Source organism: Onychostoma macrolepis, chromosome 18, assembly GCF_012432095.1.
Source record: "Onychostoma macrolepis isolate SWU-2019 chromosome 18, ASM1243209v1, whole genome shotgun sequence".
Classification (NCBI taxonomy): Eukaryota; Metazoa; Chordata; class Actinopteri; order Cypriniformes; family Cyprinidae; genus Onychostoma; species Onychostoma macrolepis.
In genome coordinates this window covers 2,710,236-2,724,820 of record NC_081172.1, presented here as the reverse complement: position 1 = coordinate 2,724,820, position 14,585 = coordinate 2,710,236, and the positions used below count along the sequence as shown (strand labels likewise).

Here is a 14,585-nt window from a genome sequence, read left to right as displayed (position 1 = left end):
GTCTTCATGTCGAACTCAATCCAAAAGAGGGCGCTGTCTTAATGGCTTTAATGGCTGGACCGTTTTTGTAAAATGGCATTGCCGTCGTGAAGCCGGGAGAAGCTCGCCCTCTGCGGAGCTTTCAGTAAGGGACCGTGGTGAAAGTGCAGTTTTTCTTCGTTTTGTTTTTTGCTATAGCTCAGTGGGCGGTGTTTTTGTAATAGCTTTTTTGTTAAAGGGCCTATAGACATGAGCCCAGTGTCAAACAATAGAGGGGGACAGTGGACATCTTTCACAACCACTCTTTTTACCCCTACTGGTAGAAAAGGGAATTGCATGTCCAAAATTAAGCTTCTTTTTGTAATAACTTTCATTAGCAGCAAAACAGAGACATGAGACCAGTGTCATTCAATAGAGGGGGACAGTGGACATCTTTCACAACCTTCCATTTTACCCCAAGTGGATGATTAGGGAATTGCATGTCCAAAATTAACTTTCTTTTTGTAATAACTTTTTACATCAGGGAGACAGAGGCATGAAACCAGTGTCAATCAATAGAGGGGGGTTATCTATTACCATATATAAAATTATAATTTTGGACATGCAATTACCTTTTCTACCAGTAGGGGTAAAAAGAGTGGTTGTGAAAGATGTCTACTGTCCCACTCTTTTGAATGGCACTGGTCTCATGTCTCTATCTTCCTGCTGACGAAAGTTATTACAAAAAGAATGTTAATTTTGGACATGCAATTCCCTTTTCTAGCAGTACCCCTCTTTTGATTGACACTGGTCTCATGTCTACAGGCCCTTTAACTAAAAAGCTATTACAAAAACACTTTCAGTGTTTTACTAACAAGTGATTAAACAGGTGACCACAATAAAACTGCACAGACATAATCTACATTACAACAGTTTAATGGTAGTTTCGGTTGAGATATTTTCTGCATACAGTGTATTGGCTAATCATGTCCACTGAAGCATCTGGCCGAAAGGTTAATATGTGTTAACAGTGTAGTTACCGTGAAAATGTAGATTAGATTTTTGATTTAGATTTTTGTAGATTAGATTTTTTTTTTTTAAATCTAGATTTAAGGTTTACACAGAAAGTTATACATAGAAATTACACCGAAAGAAATATATGTATTTATGTAGAAATTGACTTATAAAATAAACACACCCTGAGAAAAATACACTAGAAAAAACAGTGACAGTGTGTCAAATTTATAGTTGGCGTAAATGTGACAGAGATAAAGATATTCATATTTGGTCTGCTTTCAATCTGGTCAAAAGCTACAGATCGTGAAGTCTTAAGGGCTCCCGTCAGGTGAAAACATGGCATCTGTGAGAAAGAGATAAAACAATAAACTACTGTTATATTTATGATCTCAAATGTCTATTCTATCTGTTTATGTTACTTTACTGACCCATAGACCCAGGCTGTTACATACAGAGTAATTATTTATGAAAATATTCAGATAGAGAGAGAAAAAAAAACAGAACAGCTGTTGACAGATGATGAATCACAACACCACACATGAACATAAGCATCGTTAAAGGAAATATTTCCTACGTTTTGTTCATTCATGGAAAAAGTTATGTTAGGGTTAGCACAGTGTTAAATGACTTTCAAAACTAGTTTTAGGACAGAACATATAAACCAAACAAACTCCACTCAACTCACATATGACTAATTAATTTGACATCTTGAACCACTTTATTTGCTAAAAGATTGTGTACCCCATGTTTCAGGCAGTATGTCTTTAATTTGGTTGAAGACTCATGTTTTCTAATTTGGGTTCCAGATGTTGTTCACTTGCATCTTGAATTCCTTCTCTTTTAGCTTGAATCATTTCTTCCAGTCGTTTAATTCTTGTTTCCTGATCTTGTGATTTTGCTTCTTGAATTAAAATTCTTGCTTCCTGATCTCGTATTATTGCTCTCAGACTTTTATTTGCATGGACATCGTCATGATTTTCCTTGAAATGGTGATTAATCTCTTGTAGATGGTCTGGAAAAGCTGTACAGAATGCTTGCAGTTCATTTGAACTACCAGTAACATGAATCACATCTCGGCTTGGCTGTGTAGCTCGTCTGTTAATCTGCTGAGCACTGAGGCTTGCATATTTATCTTTGATTAATGTCATCCACCGTTCTGGATCTGTAGTGGGTCTGAAGAGCAGAACATGTAGATTGTTCTGATCAGGTGGATGAGCTGGTTGATACACTCTGAAGAGAACATCAGGATTTCCATCCAGCTGCTTATCTCTATATGTTTTTCGTTGCTCTTCAGTCCAGTCTTTAATGTCCATGTCTTTGTAAATGTCTCTGACCACTTCTATTGGTTTTGCCATGTCTAGTCAGCGCTGGTATGTGAAGATGGTGAAGGTCCTGTTTAAAACCTCTCGTTTATCCAGCTGCTTATAAACCCTTGTGATTTTGCAAGGCAAATACACCCTGAATCATCCTTTGTTTGCAAGGTGTAAGGATCCACCCGCTAGTCCAAACAACGGAATCCAGCGGCCTGGTCGAAGGTTTAATGCATGTTCGGTCTTTTACTTGCGCTTCTGAACTTATCATGATTTAGTTTCAATTTTGATCTAGCTCCAATTCTGATCTGACTCCAATTTCAAGTGATCATTAAATTTAGATAATATTTATAATTAAACTGATCACAGATATCGATTATACATTAATTTAGATATTTGATTATTCTGGAAATCCTATACTTTCAATTATTCATTCATTAGCGACCTAGTATCACTTAGCAATTCACTAGCCAACTGCGAACGCACGGCACAAACTCGCCAGTTGATCTTACTCAGAGGATGCAGGGTGACTATAATACCTTTAAATAGGCTGAACCCTGCTCATAATAAAAAGTGTATTTTTTCTATAATCACGAAAACTGTAACTTGTTAAGTCAGTGACAGACAGAAGTCAGAAGATCCCTAATGATGAGCCCCCGCTTCATTCATTGGTACTTCAGTATGATCTGTCCTGGACGCAGATTTGTGGAAACACTAGACTACAACTCTAATCTACTGGAAAAAATGATTTCAGAAGAGATCAGAATAAGACAAATATAACAATTTATTATTGGTCAGGTAAAATTGTATCACGCCAATTATATAACAAATTCAAAAATATCAAATCATCTCCATACAGAACATCAAATTCTCAAAGATTAATCTAAGAGTAAATGATGCATACCAGACCTTAGAAAATACATAGTATGGAGTGTAGAGACACACCACACTATGGGCTCATTCTGGCTACAGAATCGCCATGACTGATTTGCAACTTTCCCTCAAATACTGCCAGAACAAAAGGCCCATAAACATTTATTCTCTGCCCCAAAACAGATTAGATCTGTGTATGGGGGATGAGAAACCTCAGTAGGAGCTATTCTCGTGCCCCAAATGGTCACACCTGTAGAGCAATGTTTATCAGGTTTTGAAAGGAGACCGCCCACACAACAGAGGTACAGAATTCACTTAAGTTTTCAATATTTCTCATAATATAAGTGACTACTGTGAAATTGAGACCATGTTACCCATCGCACCGAGATCTTTAAAATGATACCAAACATTAAAGGGTTAAGATCATTAATTCTTAAGATATAGTAAATATTTGTGTAAGAGTAGCAACTTGAGTTCTTTCAGTGACCAGTACCATGAGTCCAGGGGGGAAGGATGGGTGAGTGGACCAATGATCAAATGGTCTTTCTCTCGGATCTTCTTTTCTGATTAGAGAGTTTATTGTCTTGCGGCATGCCATTTGCATTGTAAGGGTTTCTGGGTGTTTGGCTTCACAAAGAGATCAAAGCCTGATTGAAGATTTTGTTTTGTGGCCTGACATTTGCATTGTAAGAGTTCCTAAGTTTTGGCTTCACGAGGAGTTATTTTCATAAAGGAAATAATTTCACTCCCTACAAAGGCACTGCCCAGATGAACACGTGTCCAATGACTGGTTAGCTCACATGATTTCACATGAAATCGTGAATCTGAAATCAATAGAATAGAATAGAATAGTTGAAAGGTATTTGAAAGGATAGGTGTGATTTGAGCGCACTTTACCTTTAGGTCCTGTCTCAATAACATTATACACATTTCACATTTTAGTGATGTTATTTTAATGAAGGAAACTTTAGGTTTGTGTCCAGCAAATTAATTTCGAAACATTTCTCATGTTGGTTAAAAAAAAAAAAAAAAAAAAAGGTTTCTGGCGTGATGTTTCCTTTTCCAGTATAGAGAGAGGCACTGTTGAACAGTCAGGGTACAGTATGTCAAAGGAGTGTGTGTGTATAACTTGACCTTTAATAAACATGATTGTGTTGAGTCGAATGACATGCAAGATGAAGGTTTAATAGTCTTTAATTAATCCACACAATGATAAATCCAACACAGAGGAAGGTTTGTGACACACGTAGAAGCAAACATTAACAATACCAGACAAATACTAACAGAATGAACAGGAACTTGAATACAAAGACCAAACTGAACCAAATGTGACAAAACCAAGTGTCAATTTTTCGAAATTGAGATTTATACATCGTCTGAAAGCTGAATAAATAAGCTTTCCATTGATGTGTGGTTTGTTAGGATCTGACAATATTTGTTATAAGATACAACTATTCGAAAATCTGGAATCTGAGGGTGCAAAAAAATCAAAATACTGAGAAAATCGCCTTTGAAGTTGTCCAAATGAAGTTCTTAGCAATGCATATTACTAATCAAAAATGAAATTTACAAAATATGATCTTTACTTAATGTCCTAATGATTTTTGGCATAAAAGAAAAATCAATAATTTTGACCCATACAATGTATTTTTGGCTATTGCTACAAATATACCCCAGCGACTTAAGACTAGTTTTGTGGTCCAGGGTCACAAATGACAATCAACACAACACAGGGAAACGAGATAAAAGGAAAACAAAGTCCATGTGGGTGTGCTGGGGTCTGTTCTTTGTACGTCGCTAACTCAGCTGGATTTGATTGTTGACGATTTGGCATGATCTTGGATTGGTTGGTTCTTCGAAGCTCATCCCAGAGTTGCTGCCATTAGCAACAGGTCCATAAGCTTAACCCTTACGAAAGAAGAATTCAGAAGACCTATTAATCATTTTAGGGTGGTTTCGATACTGCTTGCAGAATTTTTCCAAATCATCCACCAGACCACAGAGATACCAACTGTATTAATCAGTGTACTTAAGAGTGGTGCCTGAGGGTTAAAGTCAGTGTTGTGTCCTATCTTGTGAAAGAAATACACATTCACGTTTAAAGATCAAGTTATAGACACATCCCTCACTGACATACCGAGACTGTTCAACATATGCAGGGGTGTGTTTCTCTACTGGAAAAGGAAACATCATGCCAGGTGTATTTTAACTAGGGATGGGTATCGTTTACATTTTATCGATACTGATACCGATACCGATACTGCTTATTGATACCGGTACTTATCGATACTGTTATCGATACTATTTGGTGCAAAATTATGATGTGAAATGTTATTTTAATACTGCTGAATTTTAGCAACTGTCAGTCAGCAGTGAGTTATTTTTCTCTTTGTGTTTTATTTTATTAACATTAAATGAATAGTTCACCCAAAAATGAAAATTGTCATCATTTACTCGCTCTCAAGTTGTTTTAAACCTGAATGCATTTCTTTCTTCTGTTGAACACAGGAGCGTAGCCAGAAAAGAGACTCTGGGTGTGCATCAGAAAAACTGGGTGTGCCACGTGCTGTCAGATTAATGTGCAAAAACCCCAAAAACACCAAGACTGTGTATTACTAACATTACAGAACAGACTGGGCTGATATAGCCTGTAAAAATACATAACATCTCTAATTACGTAGTCGGAATGAAAAGGTGCATTTCTTTATTAAAGTTCATGTGGAGATGGCGAGTGCAGCGTCGCATTCGGCAACTTTATCTTTTCAGCCGACACTGACTGAGAAGAAATCACTAGTTTATTAACAAATAATTAAAATGTTTTCTTTTCCCTTTCCCCCAACTCTATATTCATAATCTTTAGCCTACTTTTGCCATTGCAAGTTTTATATGTGTGCTTGAGCGCGGAGTAGGCTATACGCCTATATATTAAAGGACGGTTAGTAGCCTGGGTTATTATATTAATCAATTTACGTGTGACTAGTGAAATCTTTAGTCGGGGACAGGCCTACTTGGCACAAGGAACCGATCCATTTTTAAAATAAAATTCGAAAAGTGCGCCTGCTAATCATGTCAAGTTATATTGCAATGCACGAGTTATGAATGCGTAATAAGTCAAATGTTTTTATTTTATTTCATTTCTTATGGGTGCTATGGCAGTGCTTTGGTCTTTCTTGGGGGTGCTGAAGCATCTGCTAGCCCCTCCTTAGCACCGCCCATGTTTATTACGATTAAAAAAATAATAAATCTGAATCTGTTTTTAGGTGGGTTTTTACGCCCCTGAACATAAAAGTTATTTTGAAGAATGTGGGAAATATCTTCTTTTGTGTTCAGCACAAGAAAGAAATTAATACAGGTACAACATGACAGTGAGTAAATAATGACAGTATTTAAATTTTTGGGTGAACTATACCTTTAATGACAATAGGCAGCATGTTCAGTACTGTCCCTTTTAAGAGCTGCCCGCATCCGTTTCAAATGTTTACTTTAGACATAACTATTTTTATATGTAAACCTTGTGTGTTTTTGACAGTATTAGCCCAATCGGACGTTAACTAAGATAACTAAGTAATCAGGTGCTGTTTGGCCGGTCTTTTAGTGCATGCACGCTTCAGGTAACGCGCTCTGAATAAGCGCATGTCAGAATATGGAAGGCCAAAAGGGCCAAAAACACGTGAATTTTAACGCGTATTTAACGCGCTGATTTTTCACGTGATACCTTTGATAAATTCAGTTGTTCATTCTTTCTTAACTTTCTCACTTTATCAGCTTGGTAGCTTGTAAACACGACTTTTGAGACGTTTGGTGGGAGATCTACAGTACATGTCGAGAGTGAGAAAACAGACAGAAACCATCTGAAGACTATACATTCAGTCTAGCGTCGTCGTATACTCCAACGCCAACACACAACCCTTCTAAAAAAAAAAAAGACAGTTTGCTGTAGGATGGCATGGTGAGGTGCTAGTTCTCCTTTCTTAGAAATTTCAAGTCGGAAGATACTGAAGTACTGTACTTCAAAAAGCATCTACCTGTTCAACTCATTTGCCTTGATGAAAATATAGCGAGGTAAACACAATTATGCAATGCACTTATGTGTCACACACCTGTACTCAGGTGATCTACCATTTAATGGAGGATATTCTTAAGGATTTAAAAAAATATATTTTTACTCACACTCTACCCAATTCTATAGTTTAGAGATGTAAAATAGATTTTTTTTACATTACTTCATACAGTATAATGCTTCTCTGAAACTTTGTGTAAAATGTGCAAATTCTGCATGTAAAACATTACAAGGTGAAGGTTTTGTTGACATAGAGTTGTGTCACTTTAGCAAAAGGTATTACATTAGAAACCTGTATATAAGCACACATACACAATATATAAGCAGAACTACAAAATAGGCTGGGGCTAGTTAATGTGTGTTAAAAGTGTAATAACAGCTAGTGAATATGTCTGTTGATATTTGTTGTAGTCAAGATTTTAAGATTTACTGTATAAAAAAATATAAGGTTTATACAGAAACACACACTACGTTTACATGCACCCAAATAATCCGTTAGTAATCGGATCGATGGGTCAATCGGACTGAAAAGCATTCATGTATACACCTTAAGTGATCCAACTGAACTCGATCTGAATGAAATTTCAATCGGATTGAAAGGGGTGGTTTATACCTTTTCTAATACATTCGAGAGTGCATGTAAACACTTAATCAGATTTCAAACCGAAACTGAAAGGACTGCACATTTGCATGTAGAAACAGCGTTATGATGTATGACTCGCACATCAACCTGTTTCATAAAACAAGTTTACCAAATAAGCTAAAATAGGCTTATTTCAGTTAGTCTGACTTATTGCCAGTTGATTTGGTTAAAAATAAGTCAGACTAACTGAAGTAAACCTGGCTTATTTGGTAAACTTGTTTTATGAAACAGGCCCCCGATCACTTTATTTAGCATTCATGTAAACACTATTCAGATTCATCAATCGGAATGAATTCAGTCCGGTTGAAACCAGAGTTGTGCATGTAAACATTCACTGAGTAAGGCAGAATACATGGTGATATATATTGAAATAGGCCCATCCACTTTTTTTTAAAATAGGTGCAGATCTTGATCTCTTTCTTTCTTGAGGAAAGCATGGTCTCTGTTTGGAAGAGATGAAAGAAATAAACAGTCGTTACTGTATATTCACACTCTCAAATGCCTATTATTGTAGTAAACATGAATAAATTCTCAGGAAAACCGAACAGCTGTTATAAGATGATGAATTACAACTCAAACATGCGCTCAAATAGCCAAGGCAAGGCAAAGCAAGGCAAGTTTATTTATATAGCACATTTCATCAGGGGCGGACTTAACCAATAAGCGAGGTAAGCGGCCGCTTAGGGCCCCGGGGAATCACTGGACCCCATCTGATATTGGCGAAACATGTTTGGCAAAGGCTCCACAGTGTATTGTGTTATGGAGAGCATCAAATGTTCACTCAGTTTTTGTCAGGTGCTGAGTTCTGCAAGCTCGTGAATTCTCTCTTTTTAAGAATACGTAGATACGAGGTAAATAAGAGATTCATTGTTCAGAGAGCTTATTAACGGAACGTCGTGAGATCGCAAAGATTTGAAGTGAGTTTGGTTCAAATTCAGATGCACTATTTTGATGACGTCTTTCATACTTTTCTGGGCCTTGACAGTGGTATTTACTTGGCAGTCAATGGGACAGTCTCAAACCTCCTGGTTTTCATCCCAAATATCTTAAATTGTGTTCCGAAGACGAACCAAGCTTTTAAGGGTTTGGAACGACATGAGGGTAAGTAATTTATGACAAAATTTTCATTTTGGGGTGGAGTAACCCTTTAACCTCAGAGAAGAAAGTATCATGGTTTGTGTCTTAATTTTATTTGTCTTGATGTTTCGAAATGAGTCGCTTGTGTGCTTTTCCTATGCGCACCGGTGTGAACTGCCACGCACTCGTATAAATGCACGAATGCCATGACTGGAGATATTTGCTTAATAACAGACTTCATTCACGATTTGTTTCTCGGCAAACCCTACCCTATGCCTTCAGAACACTTGGAATACGGAACGAGTTGCATGGGATAATTATGACATTTGAATCCTTTTTGTAAAAAGATTGAAGATGTTTACAATTCATTAAATGGACAAGTGCAAGCATTTAAAAAACAACAACAACAAAAAAACATCCTCTATTGTGATCTGAAGCAAATGAGGTAATATGGCTTTAGAACAGCATCAGGTTGACTAATTATTGAAGGGGTAAATAAACTAGTTATAGCAAGGCGTAAAAGAGCATATACGTAGTTATTGTGTTGGGGCCCCAAACCCGAAATTTGCCTAGGGCCCCCAAATCACTAAGTCCGCCCCTGCATTTCATACACAATGGTAATTCAAAGTGCTTTACATAAAAGAAAGTAAAATAATCATTAAAAACAATCACAACAATAAAAACAAGGAATTTAAAAACTTTTAAAATGGTTTAAAAATTGATTTAAAATGAATTAAAACAGTTATGAATAAAATACAGTGCAATCAGTTCGGACGTGGCACAGTGCTCATTCAGTAAATGCACAGCTAAACAGATGAGTTTTGAGTCTATAAATGTGGCTAATGTTGGAGCACATCTGATCTCTTCTGGAAGCTGGTTCCAATTACAGGCGCCATAATAGCTAAAAGCAGACTCCCCTTGTTTTGTGTGAACCCTTGGTATTTCTAACTGACTCGATCCTAATGATCTGAGTGGTCTGTTGGGCTTATAGTGTAAATAGTGTGTATTCATATGTAAATGTTTGACTTGTCTTCTTGAAGGTTCATGATATGAGTTTTCTCAACATTTCGTTTGACTGTTAATGAGACAGGCTGGTTGACTCAGTTTTCATGTTTTTTTAAAAAGCTCATGGTGACAAACAGCTGAAATGAAAGAAAAAACAAACACAGTGTCAAAACATGTTTCCTTAATATTGTTAATCCATGATCAATATTTCATTTGGGGTCAGTTAAGCAAAACTTTTAAAGAGAGTTTAATGTGAAGTAACAAACAGATAAACCAAACAGCCACTCATCTCACATTCGTCTGATAGGAATATGATTCATTTATGACATTTTGACCATTTCTACAATATCTGTTGTTTCGAATGTTGTACCTTGTGTTTTAAGAAGCACTTGTTTCTGAGTTGTGTCATTGTTGTCTCTGTTTTCTGTTCTCTAATTCGAGATCTCCTATTCTTTCTTCCAGATCTTGTATTCTTTCTTCCAGATCTCGTATTGTTTCGCTATCATCTTCTATTTTTTCTCTCAGATTTCTTATTCTTGCTGTCAGATCTTCAGTTTCCTGGACATGGGCATTAAACTCCTCCAGATTGACTGGAAACTCATCACAGAATCTTTGCAGCTCATCCCGATCACCGGAGAGATTCATCACATGTCGAATAGGCTGGTTAACAGCATGCTTGAAAGTCCACTGAGAAAAGATTCCGTTAAATCCATCCCTAAGTTTTTTTATCCACCAGCCATCATCTGAGGGTCTGAAGAGCAGAACATGCAGACGGTCACGTCTATATATTCTGAAGAGAACATCTGGATGTTCGTTCAGCTGCGTCTCTCTGTGTCTCTTTTGTTCTGTTTCAGTCATGTCTTCAACATCCAGTCCTTCATACATGTCTCTGACGGCTGCCATTTCTGCCTCACCCTCATGAAATATGATCTCTATGTCAGAGATTCTTTCGCAATCCTACAAAAAAAAAGAAAAAAAAAAGCAGGAACTTGTTCAGCCCACCACATATTTGCCAAGTTTGTGTTTGGCAGCAGGAGGCGCTCAAACTGAAACTAAACAAACCTCAGTCTCAGGCCTTCAGTTTCAGTTTCTGCAGTAACGTTAGAGTCTAATAGAAAGATTACGGGACAACAGAGAAGAGAAATGCAGAACTGAGGAGGATTGGCTCAGGAAGAACTAAAAACTAGAGGAAACAGAGAAACAGTGTTAGCCAGGAAAAATGAATCACATTTGACCTTGTGTTCAAGTCATTTACAGAAGACACAAAGACACTTTCCATGTATTTTTTGTTTTTATTCAAGTTTTTTAAGGTGATTAATTGATAATTATTTGTTTATTTTAGCTTTTATAAGCTATATGTTTCATTCAGTGCACAATAACATCTTACAACACTCTATAAACAAATCAATTAATTAATACATTTATATAGCACTGAACTGCAATACAGGCATATACAGAAATCCATGTGCATAAAATTCACAAAAAGACATAAATTCTTCATACAGCTTATAAATTACGATTTTTTAATCACTGGAACCAACAGCATGTTTTTCACTTCTTGTTCTTTTTTTCCCCCTCCACTGTCATATCATAAAACAGTAAGTTGAACCCTGTGAACACACTTACAAAACATATTATGGCAAATAAACAATAAATAAAATAAAATAAATGACAAAAGTCAGGCCTATACATAATGACAAAGATATACATTTTTAAAGAAGAATCAGCTTGTCATATGGGATTTATGATGCATTGTACTTATGAAGTGCTCATCTAGTCATAACTATTCAATTTAGATGTTGGTCTATTTCTAACCATTTTTTGAATATACTCAACGAACTGAGGAGACTGGGGCTAGTTGTCACACAGAGTACTGGCTTATCGTTTACATTTGTCTTTTCAAAATGCTTTATATTTTGCTTACTTTTACCATGCTTTCTAATGTACAAGTATCTGACCGATGGTAGAAACACTGCTAAAAAAAAAAAAGTCAACAAAAAGACAGTTTAAGATATTGCAAGTAAATTCAAAATAAATAATTACAATGAATCAGAAAGTAAAACACTGAATTAAACGTAAAAAGTAAAAAGACTGAAGTATTTTCTTGTAAAATGTACAAACTCAGTCCATAGAGGGCGCTGGACATAGTGTTTCAGACAGTTTCTGTATGTTTGCTTTGCAGGGTGTATGTGTGTGTGTGTGTGTGTGTGTTAATTTATAGGCAATTACTATTAGTTGTTGGTAAAAGACTGAACACAGTAAAACTCCACTTACACGGCTTCATACGTGACAACTTAACCCATACAGTGTGACACAAGAGGTTGATGTGTGTTATCAGTGTAATGAAAATGTTCATTAGATTTTATTTATTTTTAAAATAAGGTTTGCGTTTATACAGAAGTTGCAGAAGATCACAGTCTGGCTTGAATATGACAGAGAAGAGAAATACAAGAAATTCATATTTGGTCTGCTTTAAATAAGTCAAGTGACATAAAGATCTTGAGGTCTTCAAGGGTTGTAAATGTGATCTCTGTGTGGAAGAGACAAAATAAACTGCCGTTATATTCATGATTTCAAACGTCTATCATTAAATAGTAAACATTCATGGAAATATTTAGAAAAACACAACAGCTGCTATTAGATGAAATTCAACCCCACATGCACAAACATAGCATAGTATTCCTACAGTTTGTGAATTCATGACTAAAGTCATGTTAAGGTTAGTTAGCACAGTTATGAAGGTAAAAATAATAGCAGTTAATCCAAACAAAAACCACTCAACTCAATTTTTTTTTATTATTGTTATTATAATGATACATTTATGACATTTTAAACCTCTTCTACGATATTAGCTATTTTGAAAGAATGTAAGTTTATTGAATGTCGTACCTTGCGCTCTTCTTTTCTAGTCATTGCTGATCAGTGATATCCAGATTTTTAAACCTTTCCTCCAGATTAGTTTTTTCAAGACTTTTTGGTCTTTGCAGATCTTCTGTTTCTCTTGCAGCTCTTCGTTTGTTTTTTCTAGAGTCTCGTTTTCTGTTTCTACCTCTTCTTTTACTTTTTCTAGAGCGTCGTTTTCTGTTTTTAGCTCTTCTTTTAATTCTTTCACCTTTTAGTTTGTTCTTTTCAGCTTTCAACAAAGCTTCTGTCCTTTTTTTCAGATCCATTTTTGCGTCCAGCTCTTCTGTTTTGTTTTCCAGATCTTTATCTTCCAGAACATCAGTTCTTTCTTCAAGATCTCTTGCTCCATTTTCATCTAAAACATGAACACTTTGTCCTTCATCGGTGTTTCTGACCTCTGCCATTGCTAGTCAGTGCTGGTGTGTGAAGATCGTTAACCTCCTCATCCTTATAAACCCTTGATTGTGCAAACCATAGTTTAGTGTGCACATATCTGATTCACCTCATACGTGTCTCCAGACTGGTTTGTCCATATGAATCTGAAACTGAAACTATGGTACTACAATATACACCACAGTACCAAATGATAACCATATTCAAAGAGTAAAATCATTCTACTTTATATACAAGTTAATCCTGGGTCATTCTAAACTCAGTTTCTCTATTCAGTTTTTATCCTGGGTTAAGAATGGATCCTGATTTTTAGGTTTTGAAGTTTCTCACTATACTTTCATAAAAAGAGTTGATGTTCTTTGCATTTCTGTTATCAATTGCAGTATGTGATCGTTTTAAATAATGGCTTGTCTTTTTCTTGTGCATCAGCTGGACTTCTGTATTCCTGATGGTCACAAGTTTGCCCTAAATAGACTTTTTGGACCATAATTGCACAAGCAAATATGTCTCTATCTTCTTCACTCGTGCAGAAGCAGTGCGAATCTGGTTTAGCTGGTTTGATAATGAATGGACTATATCAGACCTCTGGTTTCGGATGCTTTCAGGAATGAAAATTATACCGAGTTCAACATCTCACACAACCAGACCTACAACGTACCTAGTGTCCGCCCTTATTTGAAAATTGCACTTCATCTTATAGATTTCCGAGAAGAGCAGAGTCACAACCGAACGGCCAGAAACAATCTAAAGAAACAAAACAACGCTACATGATGACGTGTGTGAGACAAAATTAGAATTCAAAACAGAAGTAGGATTAGAAGTAGAATTCTACAATTAGAAGTAGGCCTAGGTTTGTTCGATATTTTTTATTTTTTGTACTAACGATATGCGAGCTGACATTATTCAATACATCACTCAAAAACAAACATAAACACGCCTGGAGAGTCCAAAAGAATTCACTACATGACGAAGCCTAATATGCCCCTATAATTCAAGCTGTGAAAGCAAAAATCAACCCTGTATGGGTTTTTGTTTTTTATATTTATAAGATATGATATAGTAAGTTGAGCAGTGAGAACGCGAATCCCTGCTGAAAAAAACAATAGAACCCTGCCCAAAACACAACAGAAAATGTTTTAATGGGAATTGTATTGGTTTTAATGGAAACTATAATGGTGTCTACTGGTATGTGATGGATTCTATTGGTGGGATGTTAAATCCTATTGGAAAAATGCCCAAAACACACTACAAAAAGGAGTTTTGTAATGGTTTTACTGGAAAAAGCTAATGGTTTATAATGGAAACAATTAGAATTTCTGTGATGGTTTCTATTGGGCTTCTATTG

The 14,585-nt window shown here is 36.1% G+C and overlaps 1 long non-coding RNA gene across 1 annotated transcript; it reads right to left on the bottom strand.

The window, feature by feature from the left end:
* Positions 1-8,446: 8,446 nt before the first annotated feature.
* On the bottom strand, positions 8,447-10,887 carry LOC131524123 (uncharacterized). The gene is made up of 2 exons (XR_009266923.1): positions 10,314-10,887; positions 8,447-10,080 (listed from the first exon to the last, which is right to left on the bottom strand). It is a non-coding gene; the product is annotated as an uncharacterized LOC131524123 (long non-coding RNA).
* Positions 10,888-14,585: the final 3,698 nt, after the last annotated feature.